The sequence below is a fragment of the Cebus imitator genome, unplaced genomic scaffold (assembly GCF_001604975.1).
Source record: "Cebus imitator isolate Cc_AM_T3 unplaced genomic scaffold, Cebus_imitator-1.0 Scaffold380, whole genome shotgun sequence".
Classification (NCBI taxonomy): domain Eukaryota; kingdom Metazoa; phylum Chordata; class Mammalia; order Primates; family Cebidae; genus Cebus; species Cebus imitator.
In genome coordinates this window covers 1,102,102-1,103,410 of record NW_016107695.1, presented here as the reverse complement: position 1 = coordinate 1,103,410, position 1,309 = coordinate 1,102,102, and positions in this window count along the sequence as shown.

Here is a 1,309-nt window from a genome sequence, read left to right as displayed (position 1 = left end):
TTTCCCAACCTAGCAAGGCAGGACAATATTCAACCCCAGGTAATACAGAGAACACCACAAAGATATTCCTCAAGAAGAGCAATGCCAAGGCACACAATCGCCAGATTCACCAGGGTTGAAATGAAGGAGAAAATACTGAGGGCAGCCAGAGAGAAAGGTCAGGTTACCCATAAAGGGAAGCCCATCAGACTCACAGCAGATCTCTCAGCAGAAACCCTACAAGACAGAAGAGAGTGGGGGCCAATATTCAATATCCTTAAAGAAAAGAACTTTCAACCCAGAATTTTACATCCAGCCAAACTAAGCTCCATAAGCGAAGGAAAAATAAAATCTTTTGTGAACAAGCAAGCACTCAGATTTCATCACCACCAGGCCTGCTTTACAAGAGCTTCTGAAAGAACCACTGCACATAGAAAGGAACAACCAGTATCAGCCTTTCTAAAAAATACCAAAAAGTAAAGATCATCAATATAATCAAGAATTTACATCAACTAATAGGCAAAACAGCCAGCTAACATTAAATGACACTACTAAACTCACATATATTATTATTAATTCTAAAATTAAATCGACTAAATCCCCCAATCCAAAGTCACAGACTGGCAAAAAAAGCCAAGACCCATTGGTATGCTACATCCAGACCCATCTCACATGCAAGGATATACAAAGACTCAAAAGAAAGGGATGGAGAAAAATTTACCAACCAAATGGAGAGCAAAAATAATAAATAAATAGAAAGCAGGAGTTGCAATTTTTGCTGATAAAATAGATTTCAAAGCAACAAAGATCAAAAGAAGCAAAGAAGGATATTACATAAGGATAAAAGGATCAATGTAACAAGAAGAGCTAAAGATCCTAAATATATACACACCCAATACAGGAATACCCAGAAATACAAGACTTATAAAGAGACTTGGACTCCCACACAATAATAGTGGGAGACTTCAACATCAATATCAGGCAGATCAATGAGACAGAAAGTTAACATCGATATCCAGGATTTGAACTCAGATCTGGAACAAGTAGACTCCACTTTACATATACAAAATATACACTCTTATCAGTACCACATCACATCTATTTACAGGTTTCAATGAAATGTTGGTTGGCTGCTTCTTTGTTGTTTTCCTCCCTCATTTTTTTTCATGTCTCTATTATTAAACACAATTACAGGCATACCCATTTTTAGACTGCATTCTAGCCTGGGCAATAAAACAACACCCCTGTTCTCTCTTCCTCTTCCTCATTCTTCCTCTCCTTCAATCTTTTTTTTTTTAATTCTTTTTCTTTCTTTCTTTCTCTCTTTCTT